We start from the raw sequence: 19,070 nt of genomic DNA, 5'->3' as shown, positions 1-19,070 counted from the left end.
CCTGCCACGTGGAAGTTTGAAAGACAACAAAAAAACCAGGTTCGTTGGAGTAGAAAAACACACCGTTTTGCATGACTCGGGCTCCAAAAAATCTACAAAGAATATGCTAAAAACAATGACCATATGCATGTCAGTTAAAATAACAACCCAACGTTCATCTGCCAGGACAAACTAGCCAGCAACAGCTAGCTTAGCTAAATGTCCAAGAACGTTTGTGTTTCAACCTGCCCCCAAATTAATATAGTTGGTTTTGATATTTTAACCTGCGTGTCATGATCGCCTCTGGACAGACAAAATCAACTACATGTAGCCAGTGTAGTCAGCATGTTTTTCAAACAACCCAACTTGCATACTTCTATTACTTCTATTAAAGAAAAGTGTGCACCTCTAACTCCGCTCACCTGCTCCGACGCGGTCTCTCACCAGTGAGCCCAGACGTATCAACCTTAGCTTGGGTTGAGGTAACATCCAGCTAGCATCCTGAGGAAACTGCACTGGAAGAATGAAGACTGTGCTCCCCTGGGATTCCAATCCAAACCTACCCATTATTAACACCCCCAGGTATGGTCAGAGAGCCTCAGAATTGTAGTTTTAGAAGGCAGGTGAGCAGACAGGACCATCCCTTTAAATATTCAACAGTTAGCAGAGAGAGCACCCTGTATGAGGCTCTCTGTATGCTATCCAATCACTTTACCTTTAATTTACAAAAGCGTGCCAGCAATGAATTATTCAGGGTCTCGGCTGGCTGCACTTCGTCTGTAAGGAGGTAGAGCTCCCCACAGCACACACACACAATGGAAGGATACACACATACTAAAAGGTGAACCCATTCTGCATGAATTCACATATTTGCTCTTTCATTAATCTTAAGTGGCTGGGGAGAGGCCGATATGAGAATCCACCTTCAAACTGGGGAACACACATCAGGAAACAAAGATGGTGAACACCTCCTTCAAATTAATTAAAGTTACTACCAAAACAATTGTGCATGCATGTGCACAGGAAAGGCATTGCTTCTATGTGCCTTCGCCCCAACAGTGGGACACACACACACACACACTACTCCTCATTAGTGATCTCATCCCCTCGAGGTTCCCTCCCTATTTGCCCACAGATGAGCCTGAGCAACACCGACAGCGACGCTTCAAAGTTAATAAACCTCCTGTTTCTTCATTGGTAGTTGTAAAAAAAAAACTCCCCTGACGCAGACGTGTGAATGTGATGCTTCCTGCCTCTATCCCTGAGAACAATGAGAAGGGCTGGGAGGGTGGATCTCTCTCATTCCACTCCCCCGTTCATCCCCTCTCCATCTCACCCTCCTGCTCGCTCACTCCCGCTCCCCGCGTATCATTTCACTCCCTCTTTCGACATTGTTCCCTTCCCTTTCATTCCGGAGGAACGACACACGGCTAACGCTTCCTGAGGAGGGATCTGGTACAATAAACGCCTCTCCAAATGGTTCAGGGGGAGCCTGCCAGAGGATGCTGTTAAACAATGAACTGCTTACTCTGGTAGTCAAAGGGATCCTTCGGGATTTTGGCTATGAGGCCCTTTATCTACTTTCTCAGAGTCGGATGAACTCGTAGATAACATTTATGTCTCTGCGAGCGGTTTGAAGGAAGTTGCTAAGTAGCGCAATTTGACTGGAAGTCTATTTAATGCTTAAGTCTCAGACTGCTAGCTAGCAGATCCCCATAGACTTCCAGTCATTGCACTGACGCTAGTTAGCAACTTCCTACAAGCTGCTCGCAAAGACATAAAAATGGTAACCATGAATTCATCAGAACCTGGAGAAGCATTGCCAAAATCTTGAAGTTACACTGTAAATTCATTGTCAGAGCAGGTCTAAGAGCAGGACCCAACTCTCGCAACTAATGTTCAAACTTGGTAGGCTCATTTTGGATGTTACAGGCTAGGCTAGCCTTCTGGTGTTAACCTATACAGTATACTGAAAGCTAACTGTTCCTGGAGATATGTCGCAATGTGAAAAGTAGTCAAATGTTGGAGTGACTCGTCATATTAGGTTAAATATTGTTTGATATCCCTATATGGAAGTTATGAGAACAAAGGTACAGGTTAGTGTTGATTTTATTCTCTCACCTAGAGACTAAGCCTAACAGAAGCAGTCCTCAGTAACATAAAGAGGCTGTAATAACGTATCAGGATATCTCTGTACCGGAGGAGAAAGGGGCAGGAGGTAAATCACGAGGCGCTGTCGAGCGGGCTCACAGTTGAAAGCCGAATGAAGTCGTGGTAAAATGGCCACACAGTGGAAAGACAGTCATGAATACTAAGATAGTGAAAAGACAGGAGGAGGGAGGGATAAATCAGCCTAAAAGGGGGGAAAGCTTAATTGAGCATTAAGCCTCCACCGAGAAGTCAATGAAGGAGAAAGAAAGGAGTCTAATTAGCTAGCTATTAAATATCTGTCTGGTTTCCTGTAGCCTCAACCCAAAAGAAACACACACGCGCCTCTACAGCCCCCCCCCCCCCCCCCATTCCCATGGGAGCGTAAGTGAAGCAGTTAGGATTCTCCTTGTCAGCCCCGCACAGTGCACATACACACTTAACATCTGTACTGTGCATAAAGGTATGCAGCTGGTGATCATGGAAAAATCCACCACACCCACCCTCCCTCCCCAATCCCCAGGGAGAGGAAGTGAAGCGGTTACTCACGAGTCTCTCGGTCAGGCCACACTGGGGGTTGCTATCCTCTCCCGGCCTGGCCCCTCTCTGTTAGGGCTGTCAGTGGAGGCTGAGTAGAGAGAAGGGGATGTCAGTGCATTGTGTGTTAAACAATCTGAGGTCATCACAGAGTCAACATGCCACAGGGCTGTCTGGGGTGAGAGAACGTAATGATCTCCCCTCTCTCTCCCTCAGGGCTCTAGGGGTCTCTCAGTTCCATGTGTTTTAGTCTCATCCTGGTATCTCACAGTTTATCCCCCTGAAACCCAGACCCCCATAACAGATACAGCACACCTCCACTCTCCCAGTCTCCCACAGACGGGCCCAGTTAGTCACAACATAGACTCACACAGGGCGATAACACAAAGGAAACAAATGCAAAGACGCCTTAAGGCAGAGATTAAGTCACACACTTGGGACTTACGTAAAGATCCAGACAGTGAGCTATGCAAAGAAACAGAGTTGTATGTAGCAGGAAACGGGCAATCTAGGATCAACGCCGTATAGGTGAACATTCCCATGTGAAGGTGAGGCCTTACAACTCGACTACATAACCCGACTACACCATAATAAAATCACTACTTTACTTCAGTGGCTATACGAAGTAACAGGGGTGTGTCGGAAATGGCACCCTATTCCCCATCAAGGAAGACACCCGGGGTGTTTCTTGATCTTTCTGACACCGAAGGTGTGGGGAATTCCTTCCAGGAGCAAGCTACAGAATAATTTTTAAAAAACAACAGGTAGACAAAAGTCAAAAATCCAGGCAGGAACAGACCGGCTGAATACTGACTATATCGGTGTCAACATGCAACTGTGAGGCAGATTGATTTACCCACTGATAGTGGCTCATTAACATGTAGTAGTCAGCCATTAATTCACAAGGGGCAGCTGCACACTTAGGTCCTAGGCCCTAAAGGCTGGGTAACCTCGTGCAGCAGGAAAGCAGCATTCGGCTATACAGCCTTCCCTTGTCTTATCTGCAGTATATACATTAACTGGGTTTGGTAAGTCTGGGATGTGCATGTTATGGCACTCTTGTATGTTCCCTTTTCATACTGTATTCAGTTGCCATAATCAACTAGGCAAAACCTCCTGAAAGCAGTAATGTGGGACGGTTGTTGGGCATAAAAACCCCTTATGCTACATTGACGACAGGCTAAACAAGGCAACTCTCTCGGGGGAAGAGCTCTCTTTCTGTAGTGTGCGTAGACGAGGGCCTTGCTGTTAACCGCCGGAAGCAGACCGACAGTTGCTGTTGGACAGCCACTTTTGATGCATCCCCTCAGGTTCTCCGAGCCTCTCTAACCCCACTGGTGCCCCTAACCCAGTCCTTATGGCAAAGTGTTTAACTTTCCTCCCAGCTGAAAGAGAAGACAGGAACACGAGCTGGGTCAGGCTACTCTAATTTGGTTCTCTGGTGAAGTTAGTTTCTTCACGGACCGATTTGGAGAGCTATTCTTTGGCCTGACGGGGGGTTTGAGACAAAGAAAAAAAAAAGTGCAGTTTGATATGGGAAGCGGTCGGCGCTCAAGTCGGGCAAAAGTCAACATGTAACTTGAGCAGCCACTGGGGATCTTTTGGCAAGGCAGACCAGTTGTACGAGGCACAGTTATCGGCTTCCAACTCCCGTCAGTTTCTACCTCTGAGCGGCTGCCAGTGCCTAGAAAATAACCCCTAGATATGACAGGCTATCCCATCACAACCGCACTAGGAACATGGACAGTGCCAAGGGAACAGGCCAGGGCTTGCTGTTGGCTAACTGGGTGTTAACACCAGACAGAGCCGGACAGGAGTCCTGGGAAAGACATTGAGAATAGCAGAGGCAGACTATTCAGCTGGTTAACAGTGGATCACCGTGAGACAGGAGTGTGCATGCATGTTTGAGACAGCAGATCACCGTGGCTGCGTTTAGACAGGCAACTCAATTCTGATATTTTTTCCCCTATTTGGTCTATTGACCAATCAGATCTTTTAACATCAAGAAAGCAGTTGGTTTATGACTCTCAGGAGCCTATGGAATTATAAGAGACGAGAGAGGTAAGTCGAGGTTAGATTGTGGCACCATTATGTAACTTGGCAGCACAGCAGCTAGGAGATGTTTACAGATTCTGGTGAGAGGTTCCAGACACACACGGAGACAGAGAGAGCACTACCGAGAGAGAGAGAGCGTGCGAGAAAGCGTGAGAGCCCCCGAGGGAGCACAAAAGCGAGAGCCCCCGAGGGAGCACGAGAGCGGGAGCCCCCGAGGGAGCACGAGAGCGGGAGCCCCCGAGGGAGCACGAGAGGCCGAGAGAGCACAAGAGAGAGACCAAGAGACAAAGAGAGAGAGAGCACGAGAGAGAGAGAGAGAGAGAGACCAAGAGAACAAGACCATCATCATACCACCCAGCTGTGGAACAGAAACTCTGTTCATCTCATCTCTATGTTGAGCCCAGAGGCCAAATAAACTTGAGCTGCTGATAGTAAGAGAATGAGCAAATCCATCTCATTTCACAGGTTTCCATAAGTTTGACAGTTCCCAGCATTCCTTTCCTGTTTTCAGAAGACCGTTTGTAGTCGTCTGGTAGTCAAACCGGCGACAACTGTGGCCATTTTCATTTTCATAGAAATAAAATACAGAAAAATTTAAACTTGGGAATGACCACATGAAGTCATTGCTCCAAAGTTCAGAGTCCAACATACCAGGACCAGCGTCGACAAGAAAAAATATTGCAATCCTTCCAAAGAAAACATTGAATATATCGGGGTCAAATATGTATTGTTGGACAAGAAGAGAGAAAAGATTCCCAGACAGTGCCAAGATCTGAGAACAGAACAAGTTCATCTACAGCCTTCCGTTGACGTCAGCTGCTCGCCAGGCCAGACGTTAATATTTATATTACAAAACAGAGTGTTGGCGGGGGTGACTGCTGTTCACCGTCAGTTTGGTCTGACTCTAATCGTCCTGTTAAAGTGAGCACAAAAAGAGTGCTGTCGGAAAAACGCTGAACAATAGGTTAAAAAGGTACACTGATAGCAGGACCATCGGACGAGTCGGCCCTCGCTCTTCAATGACAACATGTGGTCTTATAGACAGCCACAGGCATCACAAAATACATCACGAAAGTCTATTGAGAGTCCCTGTATACTGGTTCTATTGAATCCCTATTGATTTGTTCTCTCATAAAAAAAAATCTGTCATTGAATGAAGCTGAAGCATGTGTCCCCAGCAGGAGGGAAGCATGCGGTGTTGAGTCGTTGGGTAATCTCAGAATCTGATTCAAAGCAGAGCGCAGCATGTATCAAATCAAAGTTACTTTGATTCAGAATGGCAACAACAAGTACGCACACACACACATTCAGAGTGACCCACTTACTTAGAGAGTCAGTGGAATCAAAAGAGGAGATGCAGGCTTCCACATTGACCGGGGAGGGTTTTTGTGAGTGTAAGCAGTAGACCTTTCCTTGTTATGGTCGCAGTTGGCCAGAGAGAAGCACTAGGACAAAGTGCACTGCGTGAAAGGTTGTACGGTCCAAAATAGCGAAAAGTTCTCTCCCCTTCTCCTCTCAACAGGCCTGTAACACATGCTGCCAAGCTTGGCATTCCATAAACCAACAGGCTGACATCGTGACCACAATATCAGGTGGAAAACAAGGAGCACTTTCTAGGAACAGCTCAGAGGTTCCCAGAGACCTCTGTCTGTGTCTGTCTGTCAACACAGTACAGAGGTAGTAGACTCCTGTCCAGGTCAGCAGTAGTCTGTAGAATTGAAAGACTGCCAACAGAAGACTTGCGATGAGTTCTAGAATCTTGGTCCATTGTCAAGACATTCTGTTAAACCCTGGGTGAGAAGCATTAGGGTGTAGAACGACATAACCAGCAATGAACACAACATTCGAAATGGAGGCCTACCTTTTACACTATTTACAGTGCCTTGCGAAAGTATTCGGCCCCCTTGAACTTTGCAACCTTTTGCCACATTTCAGGCTTCAAACAAAGATATAAAACTGTATTTTTTTGTGAAGAATCAACAACAAGTGGGACACAATCATGAAGTGGAACGACATTTATTGGATATTTCAAACTTTAACAAATCAAAAACTGAAAAATTGGGCGTGCAAAATTATTCAGCCCCCTTAAGTTAATACTTTGTAGTGCCACCTTTTGCTGCGATTACAGCTGTAAGTCGCTTGGGGTATGTCTTTATCAGTTTTGCACATCGAGAGACTGAAATTATTTCCCGTTCCTCCTTGCAAAACAGCTCGAGCTCAGTGAGGTTGGATGGAGAGCATTTGTGAACAGCAGTTTTCAGTTCTTTCCACAGATTCTCGATTGGATTCAGGTCTGGACTTTGACTTGGCCATTCTAACACCTGGATATGTTTATTTTTGAACCATTCCATTGTAGATTTTGCTTTATGTTTTGGATCATTGTCTTGTTGGAAGACAAATCTTCGTCCCAGTCTCAGGTCTTTTGCAGACTCCATCAGGTTTTCTTCCAGAATGGTCCTGTATTTGGCTCCATCCATCTTCCCATCAATTTTAACCATCTTCCCTGTCCCTGCTGAAGAAAAGCAGGCCCAAACCATGATGCTGCCACCGCCATGTTTGACAGTGGGGACGGTGTGTTCAGCTGTGTTGCTTTTACGCCAAACATAACGTTTTGCATTGTTGCCAAAAAGTTAAATTTTGGTTTCATCTGACCAGAGCACCTTCTTCCACATGTTTGGTGTGTCTCCCAGGTGGCTTGTGGCAAACTTTAAACTACACTTTTTATGGATATCTTTAAGAAATGGCTTTCTTCTTGCCACTCTTCCATAAAGGCCAGATTTGTGCAATATACGACTGATTGTTGTCCTATGGACAGAGTCTCCCACCTCAGCTGTAGATCTCTGCAGTTCATCCAGAGTGATCATGGGCCTCTTGGCTGCATCTCTGATCAGTCTTCTCCTTGTATGAGCTGAAAGTTTAGAGGGACGGCCAGGTCTTGGTATATTTGCAGTGGTCTGATACTCCTTCCATTTCAATATTATCGCTTGCACAGTGCTCCTTGGGATGTTTAAAGCTTGGGAAATCTTTTTGTATCCAAATCCGGCTTTAAACTTCTTCACAACAGTATCTCGGACCTGCCTGGTGTGTTCCTTGTTCTTCATGATGCTCTCTGCGCTTTTAATGGACCTCTGAGACTATCACAGTGCAGGTGCATTTATACGGAGACTTGATTACACACAGGTGGATTGTATTTATCATCATTAGTCATTTAGGTCAACATTGGATCATTCAGAGATCCTCACTGAACTTCTGGAGAGAGTTTGCTGCACTGAAAGTAAAGGGGCTAAATAATTTTGCACGCCCAATTTTTCAGTTTTTGATTTGTTAAAAAAGTTTGAAATATCCAATAAATGTCGTTCCACTTCATGATTGTGTCCCACTTGTTGTTGATTCTTCACAAAAAAATACAGTTTTATATCTTTATGTTTGAAGCCTGAAATGTGGCAAAAGGTCGCAAAGTTCAAGGGGGCCGAATACTTTCGCAAGGCACTGTAACAACACTAATTCAACAACATTCACTTGCCTCATGCGATTGTGTGTCCTCGAAATGCAGTCCTCAAAACGCAGATGAACGAACAACCTGTGCTTGCCTTAGGTCTTCGAAATGGATGAATTCGCTTATTTAATTAAAGTACTTTAACCTCCCAGTCAAATCAGCCTCTCATTAACCCGCATTGGTTTCCAGTTGAGTACGGTACATCTTTAAAAGAGCATTATTCACTTCAGGCCTCAAGAGAAGCATGGTAGGCTATAAGTTAAGGGAGAGGAGACCGGGAGACCACCGCAGCAAAAGCAGCTCTTGATGGGATACTTCGTTCACAGGGACTCAGTCTATGGTCATGATAAGACTCAACTTCAACCTGGTCATGTACTGTGACTATGTCACACTACGAAGGCAAACCGAGCCATATTGGGCTGACCTGGTTACCACATCCACCATAGTTGGACAATGTGAAGAGAAAACAGAGGCAGTGTAGTGTGAGTCACCCAATAATGTGAAACCAGCCAAAACACCTAACTGGAGCCCAGGAAGACCTCACTTATTAACTCACCGTCTAACAGGTGGTTAGTCTGGAGGTCATTCACCCAGCAGTATCCAACCCCAGCCTGGGCTCTGGCTAATCCAGGTACGACTGTAGAGGAGCTGAAGTATCCCCAGACACACTGTCATCCAGATGGAGGACACCTGGCCAAGGCACATGCTTAGAGCTGCTCAGGCACACACACACACACACACGGAGGTGAAACAGATGGGCCAAGACTAGGGGTGTATGTATGTATGTATGTATGTATGTACGCATGGACAAAGCCATCGATCACGTGACACCACTCATTCCCATGTGAAGACTCAATAGCGCATTGAAGCCAAGTGAAGTCTGTTAAGATGGCGTCTCATGAAGACATAACATGCGCTGTTAGAACTACTCCAGGAAGTGACGTTGCAGACTAGCTCAGTGCTGCCCCCTCTCACCGAGGCCGAACAGAGTACTGCAGGCTGCCATTAACAACTAAATGATTATTATAACTTTATGTGCGATTTTAAAATAATCAGTTCAAAGACATACATTTGGTTTATTAGAAGCAATTGGTACCATGATTGTGTAAATACATTTTTTTAAGACAAATAATTTTTTTTCATTCACCCGAATGAGGGATCATGTTTTCTGCTAACAATGCTTGCCAGTACCGTGGTCGGACTTGTGAGGGGCAGTCTTTTTCCCCTAGCTGGTACAATTACCATATAACCATGTAACCGACGGTTACGGATGATATTAAATAACTATTAACCGTTTATTAAAACATTTATGTAATACAATATTTTGTTTGTGGAATAAACAGCTAACTGAAGACTGGATAGCCGGGCATTCGTGTATGAATTTTGACTCGCAATGGCTGCTTGGTATTGTCTTGCAATAATTTTTCATGGGATTGTAGAATATCCATTCAAATTATGTTAACTGATGTGGCTCATGCAATGGAACATATTTTTTGTAATGTCAGTTGAGTTGAATCAACAAATCACAGCGCATATTGATGGGTACACCTCCTGCTTTGCTCCTTGCCAGTCCACCCACCCATTATGTCATCATTGACTTGAATGGGGACACCCGTGCCATTCATTCTATTTCTATGGCAGCACATGAAGTCAGGAGCGGAGAGGAGAAAATGTGCACCCGTATCAAAATGTTTTAATAAATTGCTATTCGAACGGTTATTGCGGTTACTGCGGTCATTTGGCTGGCCAATTACCGTCATTCAAAATGTCATGACAGTCACAGCCCTAGCCAAGATACAGGTAGTCCCGGATTTTGACGCAGTTACCTTGTCCAGTGAACTTGGCCAGCACAACAAACAGACATTATAGCTGGACTGGACAGAAGGTAGTAGAGGGAATCAACCAAGAGAAAGCTCAAATCCCAGACAGAGTTTATACAAAGTCCTTTGTTGAATGAAGACAGTGAATAAAGGGAAGGAGGATGCATTCAGGGAGACCTGATGGATAAAAACATGACATGGGTTACACTAGGCATCCTTATACCAATCCCACCAGTATGCAAACTGTCCAACGCAGCCGCACTACTAAGGGACACCAATAAGATTAGACAAGTGGAAATATGTCCTTTGGTCTGATGAGTCCAAATTTGAGATTTTTGATTCCAACCGCAGTGTTATGTGAGACGCAGAGTAGGTGAACAGATGATCTCCGCATGTGTGGTTCTCACTGTGAAGCATGGAGGAGGAAGTGTGACGGTGCTTTGCTGGTGACACTGTCAGTGACTTATTTAGAATTCAAGGCACACTTAACCAGCAGGGCTACCACAGCATTTTGCAGCAATAAGCCATCCCATCTGGTTTGCGCTTAGTGGGACTATCATTTGCTTTTCAACAGGACAATGACCCAATACACACCTCCAAGCTGTGTAAGGGCTATTTGACCAAGATGGAGAGTGATTGAGTGCTGCATCAGATGACATGGCCTCCATAATCAGTCGACCTCAAACCAATTGAGATGGTGTGGGATGAGTAGGACTGCAGAGTGAAGGAAAAGGAACCAACATGTGCTATTATTTTATTTAACTAGGCAAGTCAGTTAAGAACAAATTCTTATTTACAAAGACGGCCTAAAGTCGGACAACGCTGGGCCAATTGTGCGCTACCCTATGGGACTCCTAATCACGAGTGTTTGTGATACTGCCTGGATTCGAACCAGAGTCTGTCGTGACGCCTCTAGCACTGAGATGCAGTGCCTTAGACCGCTGCACCACTCGTGCTCGGGAGCTCCCGAGTGAAAAGCATTCCAGGTGAAGCTGGTTGAGAGTGTGTGAAAAGCTGTCATCAAGATGAAGGGTGGCTATTTGAAGAACCTCAAATATATTTAGATTTGTTTAACACTTCTTTGGTTACTACATGACTCCATATGTGTTATTTCATAGTTTCGATGTCTTCACTATCGTTACACAATGTAGAAAATAGTCAAAATAAAGAAAAACCCTTGAATGAGTAGGTGTCCATAATGACTGCACTGGGCCTTTAATGTTCTTTGTTTGTGTTATTAACAGGTGGTTTGTGACCTGATGTGACAGGCCAATCAGCTTTACAGTCCTATGAAGTGCTAGATTGTTCTCAGTGGAGGAAGAGTAAATAAGTTACGACATGACCCAGAATAATCAGTACACATTATCAACCACACAACGAGGCTAGTTTAGGGATAATCCAAAGAAAATAAGCTACTGGGAACTACAGTAAAATCTGTATGCTGATGCAAGGCACGTAATCGACATCAGAAAACACACACTCAATCTCGGGGGCTACGGTCCTTCTCAGAGAGTAAAGTAACATCCATCACTATACATGGGTGGAAGATGCCATAGAAACAAAACTAACACTCTCTCCTTACAAGGACCATGCTACAGTTTCTCCTCTACCACCCACACCATGAGGGAAGCGATTGCCTCAGCAGGGCCATAAGAGTCGACACACTTCAAATCAACAGCACCAGGTCTCTCGAGTGGCAAACAGGCGGACCTACGCACTAAAAAAAAAGAAGAGAAAAGTACATCATGCACACAAACACAGGCCTATGCAATACGTGAACAAACATCCTACTTCAGAAAAATGTTGCAAGGCTGCCAAGACAGATGTACTGTAATGTCTGTAACGCAGACAACAACGTCTGTGATTTGATGTGTGTGTAATTCCCAGACCGTTTCCAGATGTGCTCGACTAAACCTAGCCAGGGCCTTTATTCACAAAAGCGTCTCAGAGTACGAGTGCTGCTGGTCTAGGGCCTAGGTTTTGACTAATGAATAAAACCGAGGGACCTGATCCTAGATCAGATGCTTTGTGAATACGGGCCCAGCCCTTGTGCTGCTCCTTGAATTTGTTTTTTTAATGCATGGTAACTGGAGTGAGGTCTGTGTTTACAAAACAAGTCCAGGCCCCAAGGAGGGCCATGGGACAAGGAAAAATCTCCACTTACAAAACAAACTATTCCTACACGTCTATCAACAGTAAACCACCTTGACCTTTGGGGGAAAGCAGACATCGCAAACAATGTATGGGCATGTACATGATGAAGTTCGGTTTGGTTCAAAGGAAGTATATTTTTGTTACAAGCCCTTAATGTACCATGATATGTGTAAGTAGACATTTCACAGTGAGGTCTACGCCGGTTGTATTCGGCGCATGTGACAAATAAAATGTGATTTATTTATCTAACTTTTATTTGACCCGGTATGTTGGACAATGTCTTCTGAGCTCAGACTCTTCTACCATAACAGTCTAGGCTTAGTGGCGTAAGATCCCTGGTCATGTCCTCATAACAGAGAGTTCCCTGTAAGGGCGTGATCTTTGGGAGGTCTGGTATTTCTCCAGGCAGGGCAGACGTGTTCTCACAGCTGTAGGCTATTTACTGAAAACACACAGCAAGAAAGGTAAAAGAGCAGGTAGGTGAGAGCCTAACCACTGAATAATAAACCAGGTCTTGTCAGGTCACACCCGACATGACCCAACTGCGTGAACTAGACCTGGGTTCACATACTATTTGAAATAATTTAAAATACTGTATCCGTGCTTGACTGAGCTTGCCTGTTCCAAAGGAACTACAGGTCGAAGTGCAAATGCCACCCACCTGGCAGTCCAAATTAAAGTATTTGAAAGATTTCAAATAGTATTTGAACCCAGGTCTAGCTGTGAGAAGTGACGCATTCCGCCGCCGGTCTGTTGTCGTGTAACTCAGGCTTGGTAGCCATGACATAGCAGAAGTCAAGATATTTTCCCTGACTCAAAACAGTCTGAAACCTGGGGGTGCCAAGCTAAGGGTGTAAGGGGTTATAAAAGCCTTAATGCAAGTGCATTAAAACCATGTATGTAATGCGTGTGTAAAGCCCATTAGTCAACAGTGAACAGAAAGGCCACGTGTGCCTTAACGTGTGCCTTAATGAGATTTTTTTATGTTTAATTTTTAAATCAGTGGGGTTATTAGTTTGGGCACTATACATAATAGTTCAACAGGAACCTCAGTCATTAATTGCCTCCCTTTCACCTGTATTTTCATGGGGTGAAAATCTTTTTCCCAGTACAAATTGGCCCTATGCTTTAGCAGTATACGCCACTCAAAGTTGGGCAGCAGTGTCATACGGAAAAGAGACCTGCTTCATGGGAGCCTCTCCTAGTGAATCAACATAATAACTTGTCCTACTACAGCTAGCCTAGCCCAGCTGTAAACACCAGGCAGTAAGGAGAAAGACATGGGAGCCTCTCCTAGTGAATCAACATAATAACTAGTCCTACTACAGCTAGCCTAGCCCAGCTGTAAACACCAGGCAGTAAGGAGAACGACATGGGAGCCTCTCCTAGTGAATGAACATAATAACTAGTCCTACTACAGCTAGCCTAGCCCAGCTGTAAACACCAGGCAGTAAGGAGAAAGCAAGGAGAGACGGTCTTCAAATTACTGCAGGAATGCGGAGGGAATCATTTCCTCTCCACCTCCTCATTCTGCGGCATTTCACAGTCGTGGGTGAAATCCGACGGTCCCCGTGATGCTACCTTTCCTCCAGAGGCGAGGGCCACAGCAGCGGAGGTCTCCACCAGCAAAACACGGATCACATTTCATCCACACCGGGTAATGATAATGAACGCCGGGACGGGCTGCCAAAAGCTTCAGTTACGGAGGAGAAGATTGGCGAGAAGAAGTAATAAAGAGAATGAGTGGGGGAGGGGCGGGGAATGAAAGAATGGAATAATACACGTTGAAGAGAGGAACGACCACAAAGACATTCCAACACAACACGCCTTGCTACTATCTATTTCAAGACGGGTTTGTTACGGTTATTCTAGTGCAGGTTTTTCAGGCACTGCCTTGCTGCACATGGTTGGGGTCTTTGGCAATGTCAATCACAATTCCTTCCCAGTCAAATTAATAATAGATCTTACTTTGGAATATGTCTTGACATCTTGAGGCAAAGCCCGACACTTATATCTGAAGGAAACTTGGTACGGACTACGAACCATCAAAGAACTATAACATTTTAAATGAAAACATCCACTTGCTAAGTGAACTTCCTGATTTGGCCTCGTTTTGAAGATCGCTAGCGTTTCTTAATGAGCAGCCATGACTCAAGACAAACTGGGGTTGAGGTTTGATATGGGTGTGTTATGTGCGCATATCGTACCCTGGCAGGTACTGTTTGTCCCTCCTGAGTCACCGTAGCAACAACATAGCCACTTCCTCAAAATAGTCACCTCAAAATAGTCCAAAGATAGTCCAAGATGAATCAAGAAAAATTTAATTCATTTAGACATTTTTGTTGAGGTTTTAGTCATGCAATTTTACATCTAGCTATGGTGTTTGGTGCAGTATTTCTCAAGTAAAAACAGAAACCAGTCAGTGCACTGCATGCAGTCTATCGAACCGGGACAGATTCCTGAGAACAATAACATGTCTACAACTTCATCATCTGCAAGTTGTCAAACAACTGCAAATACAGCACAAGCTGCTACGAGCTGTTTATCGGTGCCCAAAATCAGTAGCTAGCTAGCCAAGTTACATTTCCGTTTGTCAATTAAGCTAGCAGGTACATTTAGGGCACAATCAGGTTGTCAAGTCCTGTGTGTCCCGTGTGATTTGTTGCCATTCTGTTTAATACAACCTAACTGTCTATTACCAGAATGTGAGTGTGTCTTGGCAGTGTTTCATATGGATTCATGTCGTTAAAAAACAGGCCGGACACAAGATGCTCTCAAATGGGGTGGCAGGTGGCCTAGTGGTTAGAGCATTGGACTAGTAACCGAACGGTTGCAAGATCAAATCCCCGAGCTGACACGGTAAAAATGTGTCATTCTGCCCCTGAACAAGGCAGTTAACCCACGGTTCCTAGGCCGTCATTGAAAATAAGAAAGTGTTCTTAAGTGACTTGCCTAGTTAAATAATGGTAAAATAAATGTTTAAAAAAATACAAAAATGAGTTTTGGAAAGTTGGCATTTGGGATTCAAGCGCGCTCTGATCGCCTCAATTCTAATTTTGCCACCCCCCAAAAAAGTGGCAGACCTAAGTGACCATTTATTTTGCCTTTATTTCGACAGTGAGTCATGCTGTGACCCATGTCTCTTTCACAGATGCACACACATCAACACACACCAACACACATCAATATGTGACCACAATCAAACACATCAGCAAGAGGCCACTCCATAAAGGGCTTAGGGCCAAGGGGTATTTCAACATAACATTGTTTAGTGTTGCCTTACGTAAACAAGTCTGAGGCGCTGTGTAATGGGACAGGTCTGTCTCACTGTCTGGAGGTTCCGGCAGCTCTGATTGGATGGAGCGTGCGCAGTTGATAGCGCGCAATCAGCACAGCTGCTTCTCTCGTGTTAGTGGGCACCTGGGCGAGCGGACATGATCGTCATCCAACCAAACACTCAGTAAGTTGTGACGAACTCAAAACTCCGTTTTGGGCGAGACTGACTATTAACAAAACAATTCTGTTTTTACATTGTAGTCAATTTTGACACTAGAATAAATGTTTGACTAATATCGATGCCACAGAGGCCGTTCAAAACCAAAGATGGTGCAATGCCATCAAGTTGCTCTTTAGCACAGAGTTGATTTACAAACAGAACTGCATCACCAACAAAGATAGCTCAACGCATCGCAAAGCTCTCTCAGATGAAGTTACTAAACTAGCATCTATGACACAGTGTGCTTAAATAACACCCATGTGACATATGACATTCGCTGTAAAGCCTGATCTCTTCAATTCTTACAAAGAGGAGCATAGACAATGGGCCTATTGATGGGCCAACATTTGCCAGGCATATGGTTCCTCTTTCTATGTTTTTCTAAGGTCCATGCCCTCCCCTCCAAGGCAGAAAGGAATGGACAGTGGGAGGAGTTTTGAAACAAACCCATTATGGGTCAGGGGAACCTTTAAGTGGCAGGGTTGACAGTATCTGGATAGATTGGTAGTGTAGGGGGATAAAGGAATGTAGAAAGAAGGGTAGGATAGGGAGAGGCCTGAGTGATAGTGGGAGAAAAAGTTAGAGAAATAAGAGCTAAACATTTGAAAATGAAAAGATAAATAATTATGACTATTGATTACGACTTCGTGGTGTCGTGGAAAGTAAACGCAAGTAAACAGTTCACCCACCATTGTTTTGCCCAACAGTTCACCCACCATTGTTTTGCCCAACAGTTCACCCACCATTGTTTTGCCCAACAGTTCACCCACCATTGTTATGCCCAACAGTTCACCCACCATTGTTATGCCCAACAGTTCACCCACCATTGTTATGCCCAACAGTTCACCCACCATTGTTATGCCCAACAGTTCACCCACCATTGTTATGCCCAACAGTTCACCCACCATTGTTTTGCCCAACAGTTCACCCACCTTTTGCAGAAAAACACATTGAATGTATAGGAAGGGTGACTTTTTCCCTCTGCGAACGGCACTCAGAGTTCACCCACCTATTTCTTTAACCACTACGTCACTGATTACGACAATGATTAAGAGACTCTCTTCATATGAGGTAGCCTCCCTAACTAAACAATGGTTCTCTCGTGGCCCTACACCTCTGCTTTGGGGGCCACAGCAGAACAGAGCAACAGTCAAGCTTCTTCAGGGAGAAGCAGAGCCCTGGCCTGACTCCAGCCACCCCTCTCTCCCCACACCTCCCCTCTCTGGAGTTCACCAGCAGACAGATGGGGCTACCCTACCCAGCTCAAAAAAGGCATGTCTTCATTAGGCCAGACACGATGAATAAACAGACCCGGGTGGAAACACACTGCCAACCATTCCCTTCTTCCCTGCCATCTCTTAACCTCTCTCTCTCTCCCTCCTTCAGTTCATAAACACTGAATCCTAATCGACTGTTTCACACAACCGCCGGTCTCTGGCACATTCACCCACCCCGACTTTGAGAGCTCGGCCATACAGAAGACTGACTGCCCCTCTACTCCCACTCGTTCTCCTTTCGTGTGAAGAAGTAGAGACTGCACCAGTTAGTGATCCACTGACAATGAAGGAAAAGGAAGGAAATATCAGATCCATTTTGGCTGAGTGGCAACAGTCAGACCTGGAGACTAACAGGCTACTACTTATACAGCGAAATATAAGAAAATCAATACCCTACTGCGGCATGCCTTTTAAAGTTATCTAGCCAAAGTTTCTTTGTTGAATGTTGAAGTAGCATGTGAGCCTAAAGAAGACATAGCATGTGGATGGATCCCAGAGCGCTGACGTGTATAGTCTTATACCTATCAACAGCTATTCATCATTTCCACCCCAAAGTGATTCTGGAGACGAGGAGAAAATGCAGATTACATTTCCTAAGGCAACAGGAACCATCATCGCAGTGGCTGAAATCCAACACTGTCAGCCGAATTTAAAGCACAGACAGAAAAGTACAGACACCCTATTTCTCAAAAAGGTGATGGAGAGTTGGAGGTCGACCAATGGAGACAAAAGGTTCCAACTCTCTTAAAGAAACCGAACAATGCAAACCCACAATCCTATCCATTCCGGCGTAGACTAGGACTGGATCAAGAGGATGGTAACCCATGCTACTGTGGGAACCTGCGTCGTAAGACAGTCACTTTTACAAGTACTGCTGCTAGGCTTAGCATCATGGGGAAGTGAAAATAGGACTTTAATACCCTGGCCTAGCAAAAGCCACACTAAGACGTTCTAAACGTAAGAATCACCTCAGAGCTCTAGTAAGACGTAGGCCACTATAATGCTCCAATTCATCTGTTAAATCTCTAAAAGCTCAGAATCAGACCGAATAGTAAAAACGCAGTGTTGTTATCGCCGCTGTGAAATCCGGAGAGGAGTATGAGCTCCAGATGTTGAAGGTCAGGAATGTCTTGAGTCGCTAAATCAAATTCATGCTGCTGTTGGAACATTCTTCGATCATCAAAGCACAAACAATTGTGCTACCACAACAAATTCTCAAGCAGCTGCAAATCAGTCATTTTGCAGAAGGGAATTTTTGGGGGAGTTGGCAGTGTTAAAACACATCTAAGTTGATCAAGGCCTACACAAGTCATGTTGTTGAGGCATATGCCACGATCTTCTAGAACCTAGATCACGTGTCAAACTCATTCTACGGAGGGCCGAGTGTCTGTGGGTGTTCACTCCTCCCTTGTACTGGACTGATGCAGACACTTGGCCCTCCATGGAATGAGTTTGACAGCCCTGTCCTAGATGCACTGCATCTCAATGTGATCTAACATGGTATCATTACAGTGAGTTTCATGCATTTCCTTGCTGATTAAAAGCCAGCTGTAGAGTGCAGCGACAACCCCTTCTCAAACTTCCGGCAGCATTTATAAGCCACAGACCACATCATGGCATTGGTTGTTTCAGTGGCAGGGCACAGTGCAGTGGAGGGAGCTGCCATTAAATTACAGAGTGGCAGCTGCTAGAGGCTTAGATGGGATTGAACTCATCATCGGACACACCATCCCCTCCCTGTAATTATCTGGGCCTGTACCTTCCACACAGATGTACTTTTGCCCGTGGCGAGTGATCAAGCTGGCTCACCCCAAGGCCTCCCCTGGCTTTGGATTACACAGGTGACAGTAACAGTGCTGTCTAAATAAAAAAAAGCTGTAGAGGTAAAAACCTGTCACCATAGAGCTTAACACACTACTGAGGCGAACAGAGCGGGGTCACATCAAGCTGTACTAAGCTGGCCTGGTTACACATCCAATATGCTGTGAAAACGGAACATCTCTTCATCTCTGGGAACTTTTTCTCCTGTGGTCCCTCTCTGAAACGTCCTTAAATCTTCTTCCATAACTCCACTGGGCATCCTAGCGGAGCGTTCAAGTGTCTGCCTT

The 19,070-nt window shown here is 45.0% G+C and overlaps 1 protein-coding gene across 3 annotated transcripts in view; it reads right to left on the bottom strand.

Annotated features, from left to right (window-relative positions):
- The window catches only part of LOC110534508 (F-box/WD repeat-containing protein 7), a 190,657-nt gene that overhangs the window by 146,924 nt on the left and 24,663 nt on the right, over nt 1-19,070 (bottom strand). For 2 of the 3 annotated variants that reach the window (XM_090187602.1, XM_090187604.1), the window contains exon 2: nt 2,677-2,755. The exons of the other annotated variant lie outside the window; for it this stretch is intronic. The gene's annotated coding sequence lies outside the window, so the exon portion shown is untranslated. The remainder of the gene's footprint in view (nt 1-2,676; nt 2,756-19,070) is intronic. 3 annotated transcript variants of the gene reach the window in all.

This window comes from Oncorhynchus mykiss, chromosome 10 (assembly GCF_057628025.1).
Source record: "Oncorhynchus mykiss isolate SJ-2025 chromosome 10, ASM5762802v1, whole genome shotgun sequence".
Taxonomy (NCBI): domain Eukaryota; kingdom Metazoa; phylum Chordata; class Actinopteri; order Salmoniformes; family Salmonidae; genus Oncorhynchus; species Oncorhynchus mykiss.
Note: the sequence above shows the minus strand (reverse complement) of the source record. Positions and strands in the feature narration are given on the sequence as shown.